Source organism: Anopheles moucheti, unplaced genomic scaffold, assembly GCF_943734755.1.
Source record: "Anopheles moucheti unplaced genomic scaffold, idAnoMoucSN_F20_07 U1, whole genome shotgun sequence".
NCBI lineage: Eukaryota > Metazoa > Arthropoda > Insecta > Diptera > Culicidae > Anopheles > Anopheles moucheti.
The window spans coordinates 1937747-1949986 of NW_026453624.1; positions in this window are offsets into that span (position 1 = coordinate 1937747).

Below are 12240 nucleotides of genomic sequence, written 5' to 3' on the forward strand. Positions count from 1 at the left end.
ACCACAATTCAAAAGTACAAAGTTCAAATCGGATGGTCGAAGGATGCGAAAGTCAAAAGCTATTGAATGACAAAGTCACTACTCGCGGACCTCAATTCAAAAGTACCAAGTACAAGTCGAATGGTCGATGGATGCGAAAGTCAAAAGCTATTGAATGACAAAGTCACTACTCGCGGACCTCAATTCCAAAGTACCAAGTTCAAATCGGATGGTCGATGGATGCAAAAGTCAAACGCTATTGAATGACAAAGTCACTACTCGCGGACCTCAAATCAAAAGTACCAAGTTCAAATCGGATGGTCGATGGATGCAAAAGTCAAAAGCTATTGAATGACAAAGTCACTACTCGCGGACCTCAATTCAAAAGTACCAAATTCAAGTCGGATGGTCGATGGATGCAAAAGTCAAAAGCTATTGAATGACAAAGTCACTACTCGCGGACCACAATTCAAAAGTACCAAGTTCAAATCGGATGGTCGATGGATGCAAAAGTCAAAAGCTATTGAATGACAAAGTCACTACTCGCGGACCTCAATTCAAAAGTACCAAGTTCAAATCGGATGGTCGATGGATGTGAAAGTCAAAAGCTATTGAATGACAAAGTCACTACTCGCGGACCTCAATTCAAAAGTACCAAGTTCAAATCGGATGGTCGATGGATGCGAAAGTCAAAAGCTATTGAATGACAAAGTCACTACTCGCGGACCTCAATTCAAAAGTACCAAATTCAAGTCGGATGGTCGATGGATGCAAAAGTCAGAAGCTATTGAATGACAAAGTCACTACTCGCGGACCTCAATTCAAAAGTACCAAGTTCAAGTCGAATGTTCGATAGATGCGAAAGTCAAAAGCTATTGAATGACAAAATCACTACTCGCGGACCTCAATTCAAAAGTACCAAGTTCAAATCGGATGGTCGATGGATGCGAAAGTCAAAAGCTATTGAATGACAAAGTCACTACTCGCGGACCTCAATTCAAAAGTACCAAGTTCAAATCGGATGGTCGATGGATGCGAAAGTCAGAAGCTATGGAATGACAAAGTCACTACTCGCGGACCACAATTCAAAAGTACCAAGTTCAAATCGGATGGTCGATGGATGCAAAAGTCAAAAGCTATTGAATGACAAAGTCACTACTCGCGGACCTCAATTCAAAAGTACCAAATTCAAGTCGGATGGTCGATGGATGCAAAAGTCAAAAGCTATTGAATGACAAAGTCACTACTCGCGGACCACAATTCAAAAGTACCAAGTTCAAATCGGATGGTCGATGGATGCAAAAGTCAAAAGCTATTGAATGACAAAGTCACTACTCGCGGACCTCAATTCAAAAGTACCAAGTTCAAATCGGATGGTCGATGGATGTGAAAGTCAAAAGCTATTGAATGACAAAGTCACTACTCGCGGACCTCAATTCAAAAGTACCAAGTTCAAATCGGATGGTCGATGGATGCGAAAGTCAAAAGCTATTGAATGACAAAGTCACTACTCGCGGACCTCAATTCAAAAGTACCAAGTTCAAATCGGATGGTCGATGGATGCGAAAGTCAAAAGCTATTGAATGACAAAGTCACTACTCGCGGACCTCAATTCAAAAGTACCAAATTCAAGTCGGATGGTCGATGGATGCAAAAGTCAAAAGCTATTGAATGACAAAGTCACTACTCGCGGACCACAATTCAAAAGTACCAAGTTCAAATCGGATGGTCGATGGATGCAAAAGTCAAAAGCTATTGAATGACAAAGTCACTACTCGCGGACCTCAATTCAAAAGTACCAAGTTCAAATCGGATGGTCGATGGATGTGAAAGTCAAAAGCTATTGAATGACAAAGTCACTACTCGCGGACCACAATTCAAAAGTACCAAGTTCAAATCGGATGGTCGATGGATGCGAAAGTCAAAAGCTATTGAATGACAAAGTCACTACTCGCGGACCTCAATTCAAAAGTACCAAGTGCAAGTTGGATGGTCGATGGATGCGAAAGTCAGAAGCTATTGAATGACAAAGTCACTACTCGCGGACCTCAATTCAAAAGTACCAAGTTCAAATCGGATGGTCGATGGATGCGAAAGTCAAAAGCTATTGAATGACAAAGTCACTACTCGCGGACCTCAATTCAAAAGTACCAAGTTCAAATCGGATGGTCGATGGATGCGAAAGTCAAAAGCTATTGAATGACAAAGTCACTACTCGCGGACCTCAATTCAAAAGTACCAAATTCAAGTCGGATGGTCGATGGATGCAAAAGTCAAAAGCTATTGAATGACAAAGTCACTACTCGCGGACCACAATTCAAAAGTACCAAGTTCAAATCGGATGGTCGATGGATGCAAAAGTCAAAAGCTATTGAATGACAAAGTCACTACTCGCGGACCTCAATTCAAAAGTACCAAGTTCAAATCGGATGGTCGATGGATGCGAAAGTCAAAAGCTATTGAATGACAAAGTCACTACTCGCGGACCACAATTCAAAAGTACCAAGTTCAAATCGGATGGTCGATGGATGCGAAAGTCAAAAGCTATTGAATGACAAAGTCACTACTCGCGGACCTCAATTCAAAAGTACCAAGTGCAAGTTGGATGGTCGATGGATGCGAAAGTCAGAAGCTATTGAATGACAAAGTCACTACTCGCGGACCTCAATTCAAAAGTACCAAGTTCAAATCGGATGGTCGATGGATGCGAAAGTCAAAAGCTATTGAATGACAAAGTCACTACTCGCGGACCTCAATTCAAAAGTACCAAGTTCAAATCGGATGGTCGATGGATGCGAAAGTCAAAAGCTATTGAATGACAAAGTCACTACTCGCGGACCTCAATTCAAAAGTACCAAATTCAAGTCGGATGGTCGATGGATGCAAAAGTCAAAAGCTATTGAATGACAAAGTCACTACTCGCGGACCACAATTCAAAAGTACCAAGTTCAAATCGGATGGTCGATGGATGCAAAAGTCAAAAGCTATTGAATGACAAAGTCACTACTCGCGGACCTCAATTCAAAAGTACCAAGTTCAAATCGGATGGTCGATGGATGCGAAAGTCAAAAGCTATTGAATGACAAAGTCACTACTCGCGGACCTCAATTCAAAAGTACCAAGTTCAAATCGGATGGTCGATGGATGCGAAAGTCAGAAGCTATGGAATGACAAAGTCACTACTCGCGGACCACAATTCAAAAGTACCAAGTTCAAATCGGATGGTCGATGGATGCAAAAGTCAAAAGCTATTGAATGACAAAGTCACTACTCGCGGACCTCAATTCAAAAGTACCAAATTCAAGTCGGATGGTCGATGGATGCAAAAGTCAAAAGCTATTGAATGACAAAGTCACTACTCGCGGACCACAATTCAAAAGTACCAAGTTCAAATCGGATGGTCGATGGATGCGAAAGTCAAAAGCTATTGAATGACAAAGTCACTACTCGCGGACCTCATTTCAAAAGTACCAAATTCAAGTCGGATGGTCGATGGATGCAAAAGTCAGAAGCTATTGAATGACAAAGTCACTACTCGCGGACCTCAATTCAAAAGTACCAAGTTCAAGTCGAATGTTCGATAGATGCGAAAGTCAAAAGCTATTGAATGACAAAATCACTACTCGCGGACCTCAATTCAAAAGTACCAAGTTCAAATCGGATGGTCGATGGATGCGAAAGTCAAAAGCTATTGAATGACAAAGTCACTACTCGCGGACCTCAATTCAAAAGTACCAAATTCAAGTCGGATGGTCGATGGATGCAAAAGTCAAAAGTTATTGAATGACAAAGTCACTACTCGCGGACCACAATTCAAAAGTACCAAGTTCAAATCGGATGGTCGATGGATGCAAAAGTCAAAAGCTATTGAATGACAAAGTCACTACTCGCGGACCTCAATTCAAAAGTACCAAGTTCAAATCGGATGGTCGATGGATGTGAAAGTCAAAAGCTATTGAATGACAAAGTCACTACTCGCGGACCACAATTCAAAAGTACCAAGTTCAAATCGGATGGTCGATGGATGCGAAAGTCAAAAGCTATTGAATGACAAAGTCACTACTCGCGGACCTCAATTCAAAAGTACCAAGTGCAAGTTGGATGGTCGATGGATGCGAAAGTCAAAAGCTATTGAATGACAAAGTCACGACTCGCGGACCTCAATTCAAAAGTACCAAGTTCAAATCGGATGGTCGATGGATGCAAAAGTCAAAAGCTATTGAATGACAAAGTCACTACTCGCGGACCTCAATTCAAAAGTACCAAGTTCAAATCGGATGGTCGATGGATGTGAAAGTCAAAAGCTATTGAATGACAAAGTCACTACTCGCGGACCACAATTCAAAAGTACCAAGTTCAAATCGGATGGTCGATGGATGCGAAAGTCAAAAGCTATTGAATGACAAAGTCACTACTCGCGGACCTCAATTCAAAAGTACCAAGTTCAAATCGGATGGTCGATGGATGCGAAAGTCAAAAGCTATTGAATGACAAAGTCACTACTCGCGGACCTCAATTCAAAAGTACCAAGTTCAAATCGGATGGTCGATGGATGCGAAAGTCAGAAGCTATGGAATGACAAAGTCACTACTCGCGGACCACAATTCAAAAGTACCAAGTTCAAATCGGATGGTCGATGGATGCAAAAGTCAAAAGCTATTGAATGACAAAGTCACTACTCGCGGACCTCAATTCAAAAGTACCAAATTCAAGTCGGATGGTCGATGGATGCAAAAGTCAAAAGCTATTGAATGACAAAGTCACTACTCGCGGACCACAATTCAAAAGTACCAAGTTCAAATCGGATGGTCGATGGATGCGAAAGTCAAAAGCTATTGAATGACAAAGTCACTACTCGCGGACCTCATTTCAAAAGTACCAAATTCAAGTCGGATGGTCGATGGATGCAAAAGTCAGAAGCTATTGAATGACAAAGTCACTACTCGCGGACCTCAATTCAAAAGTACCAAGTTCAAGTCGAATGTTCGATAGATGCGAAAGTCAAAAGCTATTGAATGACAAAATCACTACTCGCGGACCTCAATTCAAAAGTACCAAGTTCAAATCGGATGGTCGATGGATGCGAAAGTCAAAAGCTATTGAATGACAAAGTCACTACTCGCGGACCTCAATTCAAAAGTACCAAATTCAAGTCGGATGGTCGATGGATGCAAAAGTCAAAAGCTATTGAATGACAAAGTCACTACTCGCGGACCACAATTCAAAAGTACCAAGTTCAAATCGGATGGTCGATGGATGCAAAAGTCAAAAGCTATTGAATGACAAAGTCACTACTCGCGGACCTCAATTCAAAAGTACCAAGTTCAAATCGGATGGTCGATGGATGTGAAAGTCAAAAGCTATTGAATGACAAAGTCACTACTCGCGGACCACAATTCAAAAGTACCAAGTTCAAATCGGATGGTCGATGGATGCGAAAGTCAAAAGCTATTGAATGACAAAGTCACTACTCGCGGACCTCAATTCAAAAGTACCAAGTGCAAGTTGGATGGTCGATGGATGCGAAAGTCAGAAGCTATTGAATGACAAAGTCACTACTCGCGGACCTCAATTCAAAAGTACCAAGTTCAAATCGGATGGTCGATGGATGCGAAAGTCAAAAGCTATTGAATGACAAAGTCACTACTCGCGGACCTCAATTCAAAAGTACCAAGTTCAAATCGGATGGTCGATGGATGCGAAAGTCAGAAGCTATTGAATGACAAAGTCACTACTCGCGGACCTCAATTCAAAAGTACCAAGTGCAAGGCGGATGGTCGATGGATGTGAAAGTCAGAAGCTTTTGAATGACAAAGTCACTACTCGCGGACCTCAATTCAAAAGTACCAAGTTCAAATCGGATGGTCGATGGATGCAAAAGTCAAAAGCTATTGAATGACAAAGTCACTACTCGCGGACCTCAATTCAAAAGTACCAAGTTCAAATCGGATGGTCGATGGATGCGAAAGTCAAAAGCTATTGAATGACAAAGTCACTACTCGCGGACCACAATTCAAAAGTTCCAAGTTCAAATCGGATGGTCGATGGATGCGAAAGTCAAAAGCTGTTGTATGAAAAAATCACTACTCGCGGACCACAATTCAAAAGTTCCAAGTGCAAGTTGGATGGTCGATGGATGTGAAGGTCAAAAGCTATTGAATGACAAAGTCACTACTCGCGGACCACATTTCAAAAGTACCAAGCGCAAGGCGGATGGTCGATGGTTGCGAAAGTCAAAAGCTATTGAATGACAAAGTCACTACTCGCGGACCTCAATTCAAAAGTACCAAGTGCAAATCGGATGGTCGATGGATGCGAAAGTCAAAAGCTTTTGAATGCCAAAGTCACTACTCGCAGACCTCAATTCAAAAGTACCAAGTTCAAGGCGGATGGTCGATGGATGCGAAAGTCAAAAGCTATTGAATGACAAAGTCACTACTCGCGGTACTCAATTCAAAAGTACCAAGTTCAAGTTGAATGGTCGATGGATGCGAAAGTCAAAAGCTATTGAATGACAACGTCACTACTCGTGGACCACAATTCAAAAGTACCAAGTGCAAGTCGGATGGTCGATGGATGCGAAAGTCAAAAGCTATTGAATGACAAAGTCACTACTCGCGGAACTCAATTCAAAAGTTCCAAGTTCAAATCGGATGGTCGATGGATGCGAAAGTCAAAAGCTGTTGTATGAAAAAATCACTACTCGCGGACCACAATTCAAAAGTTCCAAGTGCAAGTTGGATGGTCGATGGATGCGAAAGTCAAAAGCTATTGAATGACAACGTCACTACTCGTGGACCACAATTCAAAAGTACCAAGTTCATATCGGATGGTGGATGGATGCGAAAGTCAAAAGCTATTGAATGACAAAGTCACTACTCGCGGACCTCAATTCAAAAGTACCAAGTTCAAGTTGAATGGTCGATGGATGCGAAAGTCAAAAGCTATTGAATGACAACGTCACTACTCGCGGACCTCAATTCAAAAGTACCAAGTTCAAATCGGATGGTCGATGGATGCGAAAGTCAAAAGCTATTGAATGACAAAGTCACTACTCGCGGACCACAATTCAAAAGTTCCAAGTTCAAATCGGATGGTCGATGGATGCGAAAGTCAAAAGCTGTTGTATGAAAAAATCACTACTCGCGGACCACAATTCAAAAGTTCCAAGTGCAAGTTGGATGGTCGATGGATGTGAAGGTCAAAAGCTATTGAATGACAAAGTCACTACTCGCGGACCACATTTCAAAAGTACCAAGCGCAAGGCGGATGGTCGATGGTTGCGAAAGTCAAAAGCTATTGAATGACAAAGTCACTACTCGCGGACCTCAATTCAAAAGTACCAAGTGCAAATCGGATGGTCGATGGATGCGAAAGTCAAAAGCTTTTGAATGCCAAAGTCACTACTCGCAGACCTCAATTCAAAAGTACCAAGTTCAAGGCGGATGGTCGATGGATGCGAAAGTCAAAAGCTATTGAATGACAAAGTCACTACTCGCGGTACTCAATTCAAAAGTACCAAGTTCAAATCGGATGGTCGATGAATGCGAAAGTCAAAAGCTTTTGAATGACAAAGTCACTACTCGCGGACCACAATTCAAAAGTTCCAAGTTCAAATCGGATGGTCGATGGATGCGAAAGTCAAAAGCTGTTGTATGACAAAATCACTACTCGCGGACCACAATTCAAAAGTTCCAAGTGCAAGTTGGATGGTCGATGGATGTGAAGGTCGAAAGCTATTGAATGACAACGTCACTACTCGCGGACCTCAATTCAAAAGTACCAAGTTCAAATCGGATGGTCGATTTATGCGAAAGTCAAAAGCTTTTGAATGACAAAGTCACTACTCGCGGACCACAATTCAAAAGTTCCAAGTTCAAATCGGATGGTCGATGGATGCGAAAGTCAAAAGCTATTGAATGACAAAGTCACTACTCGCAGACCTCAATTCAAAAGTACCAAGTTCAAGTTGAATGGTCGATGGATGCGAAAGTCAAAAGCTATTGAATGACAACGTCACTACTCGCGGACCTCAATTCAAAAGTACCAAGTTCAAATCGGATGGTCGATGGATGCGAAAGTCAAAAGCTTTTGAATGACAAAGTCACTACTCGCGGACCACAATTCAAAAGTTCCAAGTTCAAATCGGATGGTCGATGGATGCGAAAGTCAAAAGCTGTTGTATGACAAAATCACTACTCGCGGACCACAATTCAAAAGTTCCAAGTGCAAGTTGGATGGTCGATGGATGTGAAGGTCGAAAGCTATTGAATGACAAGGTCACTACTCGCAGACCACAATTCAAAAGTTCCAAGTTCAAATCGGATGGTCGATGGATGCGAAAGTCAAAAGCTGTTGTATGACAAAGTCACTACTCGCGGACCTCAATTCAAAAGTACCAAGTTCAAATCGGATGGTCGATGGATGCGAAAGTCAAAAGCTATTGAATGACAAAGTCACTACTCGCAGACCTCAATTCAAAAGTACCAAGTTCAAGGCGGATGGTCGATGGATGCGAAAGTCAAAAGCTATTGAATGACAAAGTCACTACTCGCGGTACTCAATTCAAAAGTACCAAGTTCAAATCGGATGGTCGATGAATGCGAAAGTCAAAAGCTTTCGAATGACAAAGTCACTACTCGCGGACCACAATTCAAAAGTTCCAAGTTCAAATCGGATGGTCGATGGATGCGAAAGTCAAAAGCTGTTGTATGACAAAATCACTACTCGCGGACCACAATTCAAAAGTTCCAAGTGCAAGTTGGATGGTCGATGGATGTGAAGGTCGAAAGCTATTGAATGACAAGGTCACTACTCGCAGACCTCAATTCAAAAGTACCAAGTTCAAGGCGGATGGTCGATGGTTGCGAAAGTCAAAAGCTATTGAATGACAAAGTCACTACTCGCGGACCTCAATTCAAAAGTACCAAGTGCAAATCGGATGGTCGATGGATGCGAAAGTCAAAAGCTTTTGAATGCCAAAGTCACTACTCGCGGACCACAATTCAAAAGTTCCAAGTTCAAATCGGATGGTCGATGGATGCGAAAGTCAAAAGCTGTTGTATGACAAAGTCACTACTCGCGGACCTCAATTCAAAAGTACCAAGTTCAAATCGGATGGTCGATGGATGCGAAAGTCAAAAGCTATTGAATGACAAAGTCACTACTCGCAGACCTCAATTCAAAAGTACCAAGTTCAAGGCGGATGGTCGATGGATGCGAAAGTCAAAAGCTATTGAATGACAAAGTCACTACTCGCGGTACTCAATTCAAAAGTACCAAGTTCAAATCGGATGGTCGATGAATGCGAAAGTCAAAAGCTTTTGAATGACAAAGTCACTACTCGCGGACCACAATTCAAAAGTTCCAAGTTCAAATCGGATGGTCGATGGATGCGAAAGTCAAAAGCTGTTGTATGACAAAATCACTACTCGCGGACCACAATTCAAAAGTTCCAAGTGCAAGTTGGATGGTCGATGGATGTGAAGGTCGAAAGCTATTGAATGACAAAGTCACTACTCGCGGACCTCAATTCAAAAGTACCTAGTGCAAGTCGGATGGTCGATGGATGCGAAAGTCAAAAGCTATTGAATGACAAAGTCACTACTCGCGGACCTCAATTCAAAAGTACCAAGTGCAAATCGGATGGTCGATGGATGCGAAAGTCAAAAGCTTTTGAATGACAAAGTCACTACTCGCGGACCACAATTCAAAAGTTCCAAGTTCAAATCGGATGGTCGATGGATGCGAAAGTCAAAAGCTGTTGTATGACAAAGTCACTACTCGCGGACCTCAATTCAAAAGTACCAAGTTCAAGTTGAATGGTCGATGGATGCGAAAGTCAAAAGCTATTGAATGACAAAGTCACTACTCGCGGACCACAATTCAAAAGTTCCAAGTTCAAATCGGATGGTCGATGGATGCGAAAGTCAAAAGCTATTGAATGACAAAGTCACTACTCGCGGACCTCAATTCAAAAGTACCAATGTTGACAAATGTAAACAGTCCGACCAAGGTGTATAACAAACTGGTCGTGATTACGGCGTTTGCAAAGAGAGGGCGCTGCCGTCGTCTTGTAGAACCCGAAGTAGCACGAAGCATCGTTGGAGCGATGACCGGAGAGGCTGGGTTGACGACCGTAGATATAAGCACGTGTCAGCGCGCATTAGGGCCTCTTTTTCGCAAGGTATAACACATGTAAATTTTTTAACTCGTGGAAATATAACGTGTTAAATCAACGTGTGTGTTTGGAAGTAGAACTTTTGCAAAGAATCCGAAAAGAGCCTGTTGCGTGACGCAACATTTTAAAAAATTTACATTCTCCTTTAATTCGTGTAAAAATCGCACATTCAGTACTCGGGATCGCGCGCGTTTTACCCTGAGAAAGTCGGGTTCGTGTGTGTATTCGCGATACGAGTGGTTAATCCTGAGAAAGTCGGATTCGCGCGTGTTTTACTCGAACATTACTAATCCTGAGTAATTCGGAATTGCGTTAGTGGTAACCGGATAGTGTCGTGAAGTGTGATCCTGAGGAAATCGGATATACGTTCATCGAGCCCTGAGGAAATCGGGCAATGTCGGTCGACCAAACGCAAATTATGGGAGCTGAGAGTGAAAAGCTGTCGTGTGGCGTGTGCTCCCAACCGGGAGGTGAAAAGTGCGTTTTGTGTGACGCGTGTAAGGCACCGTATCATTTTGATTGCGTTAACGTAGATGATTCTGTGCTTAATCGAGAATGGTTTTGCCCGCCGTGTATCGCAAAAACGACCGAACCAAGGTCGTCGTCACCGAAGAACCAGCAGGGAGAAGCCATGCGGGAGATTAGTCGCCTCTTTGAGGAAATAAAGGCGTGAATCGATCAGAAAAGCGATGCGCCAGGACCGTCACGTTCCGTGCGAATTTGCTACGCATGTAACGGAACCGAAACGAACGAGATGATCGCTTGTAGAAATTGCAATAGACAAACGCACGTTATGTGCCTGCCCATGCGCGAATCCGGGGCAGAACGCAACGAGTGGTTATGCGCCTTTTGTAAATTAGAAAGGATGGAAACGCAGAGCCCTATGAACGCTGTTTTAGCCAGGCTCAATGCCATGGAACGGAAAATGGAGGAAAACATGATGGCGTCGAGTCCACGTGCTTCGTATGGTGCACCGCCTGGTTCTTCGACGGCGTGGGGTCAAACATCGACGGAAGAAGGCAACGAATTGACCAGGGTCCAACGCTCCGCGAGGCAAGCGGTAACCGGAAAGCTACCACAGTTTTCTGGCGATCCTGGTCAGTGGTCTATGTTCATGGCAAGCTATGAAGCAACAACCCGTCTCTGCGGGTACACGGACGGTGAAAATATCCTGCGCCTTCAGCTTGCACTAAAAGGGAAAGCACTGAAAGAAGTGCAGTGCCGCTTACGTCATGCGGATAACCTGCCAGAAGTGATGGAGGCGTTAAAAGCGAGATTTGGGCGTCCCGAAATAGTGATAAACACATTACTGGAGCAGGTCAGGCGTACACCGCTGCCCAAAACAGAAAATTTGGAGTCCCTGGTTGACTACAGCATAGAGGTGGAAGAGATATGTGCCACAGTCCGAATGAGCTGTTCGGAAAACCGTTTCGATGGACCGCTCCTGCAAGAGCTAGTGAGCAGACTCCCCGGAATGGTAAAGCTGCAATGGGGAATGCATTGTGTAGAAAATCCGACGGCAACCTTGGCAGATTTCGGGAAGTGGATGCGGAATATTAAGGAGGCTGCTTTACTAGTCATTCCTCCTTCTTCCAAACGGGACGACAAGAAAATTGTGAAGCAAGTTAACGTTCACACCCCAGTGCGTAATATTCAACCCTCGACAACGACCTGCGCTTGCGACGACCGATGCCGACAACTGGACTGCTGTGAGGCGTTCCTACAGATGAAGGCTGACGACCGCTGGAAGCACGTGCGTCAGAACCATTTCTGCAGTGCGTGCTTGAGACGTCACCGGGACGAGTGTCGAGACAAGAGGACATGCGGAAAAAATGGCTGCGCAAGGAAGCATCACCCCCTACTGCACGACAAATCGGCGATGCCAGAGGCCGAAAACAGCAAGTATCAAGCTAATCTTTCGCATTTCTCAGGTTCGCATCCGGACGTACTATTGCGGTACGTGCCTGTTACGCTGCACGGACGCGGCAAAAGGATATACACAGTTGCGCTACTCGATGAGGGCTCTACGGTCACCCTAATGAAGCATCGATTGATGAAGGAATTAGGACTGGAGGGTTCTA